Here is a 1,999-nt window from a genome sequence, read left to right as displayed (position 1 = left end):
GTCATTTCACATCATGTATGCATACCGCCCGACGTACGCCCGCCCCCGCCCGCGTCGACGTACGCCCACCCGCGTCGACGTACGTGTCAGTCGCATACGGCCGCCCGCTGTCGTAGCCTGTTCGTGTGCGCCCGCCCGCTGCTGTTTGAAAAAAAACTCATACGGGTCGGCCCACCGCCACCAGCAGTTGAAACCCTAGGGTAGGCGACTGTCTGCCGCCGCCGTTTTCACCGGCGTCATCTTGCCGAGGGGGAGCCCTGAGTGCCCCGCCGCCGGCAACGACGACTATTGACGCCCTTTTCGTGCGACAAGAACGCAGGTTCGTCTTCCTCTAATCGATCTGGTCGCCGACACGCGTTCGTCGTCGTCGCGCTGGGTTTCTTGAGCCTCCCGCCATGGTTTGCCATGTAAAAGAACTTATCAGTCTGTGTTGGGTTAGCACGCGCGCACGACTGTAAATGCACATTGACGATCGATCGATCCATCGGCCGCGTGGTGTATGTGCATCTACAACGCACTTTGGCGTCGCCTCCCCAGCCTAGGAGATATATTCATATTATGATTATATTTGGGATTATGTTACGTGATTTTTGAATTGATAAAAGACTATATTTGCACGTGTACAGATGGATCGGGATAACGATTACGACAGAGATGATGGCGATAACAAGGATGGCTCATTGTCATTCCGTGAGGATGGAGATACCGCGGAGAACTATATGAGTTTGGATGAATTCTACAATGGCAATGTAAGTATTGTACACGTTGGAAAAAACATGAAACGCAAATAACCATGTTGACACTGAAATGTAAATCTTTGTCCTTATACAGCAAGGTGAGGATAATGACAATGAGGATATGGATATAGATGATTCATATGCTGAAAGTGGTAGCCATGTACATATAAAATTAAGGACAGCACGAAATAACATGACAACCGCATCACTTCTTACATGTCTTTTTCTAAATGTGCATAGATGGATGTGGAAGGGTTCTATGAGCTGAACATATTCGATAATAACATGGACGAAAGCGATGTATATGCATCAAATGATGAGAGCTCGAGCAAAGTAAGTTATGAAAAGTGTTTATATATGAGAGACGCGCATACAACAACTTACTGGCATGGATGGTTCTACATTAATTGTTTTGCAGGGACACGACGATGGCCCAAGAGGGAACAACAAGTATGCCGTTGGTGATGAGTGTAATTTTGACATTGGCTACGATGAATACCAGCAAGAGTCACTGGACAGGCATTGGAAGGTGATGACCATGACGTTCAGGTCAGAAGAGGAGGCATATGATTTCTATAACGAGTTCGCGAAAAAACATGGATTCAGCATTAGGAGGGACCAACGGAAATACGCGAAGGGTGTTGACGCACCTATGCGCCTAAGGAGGTTTCTGTATTCGAGGGCTGGGAAACAACATTCCAAGTTTTGCACAATGGAAGGGAGGAAGTGTAGGCTGAGACCGGAGAGTCGATGGTATTGCGAAGCCCATTGTATGATGAAGCTTGATAGAGATCGCTCAATTTGGTATGTCACCAGTTTTAGCGATGATCATAGTCATGTTCTTGCAAGACCGGACAAAGTTACCTATCTCCAGTCTCATAATCAGATAAAGGAATATCAGAAGCTCAAGATCTTAGCCATGGCAGGTGCTGGGATCAGAAAACATATGTTTTTTTACAACTTTGTCCGTAGGTATGGCTCATATGCGAACGCTAGTTTCGGGAGGAGGAAGCTTTATAACATGTGCTATAGAGAACAAACTGAAGTTGCTAGCAAAGGGTGATGCTGACACTGCGATTGGGATCATGATGACCAAAAAGGCGAGGGATCCAGACTTTTTCTTTGAGCATGCTGTTGACGCGGAAGGCAGGCTCAAAAACCTGTTCTGGTGTGATTCTCAGTCACGCCGGCATTACCTTGACTTCGGTGATGTAACCATATTCGAGAGCGCATATACGATGAATAGGTATGAATGCCATTCA

Source organism: Triticum aestivum, chromosome 4B (assembly GCF_018294505.1).
Source record: "Triticum aestivum cultivar Chinese Spring chromosome 4B, IWGSC CS RefSeq v2.1, whole genome shotgun sequence".
NCBI classification, from domain to species: domain Eukaryota; kingdom Viridiplantae; phylum Streptophyta; class Magnoliopsida; order Poales; family Poaceae; genus Triticum; species Triticum aestivum.
Note: the sequence above shows the minus strand (reverse complement) of the source record.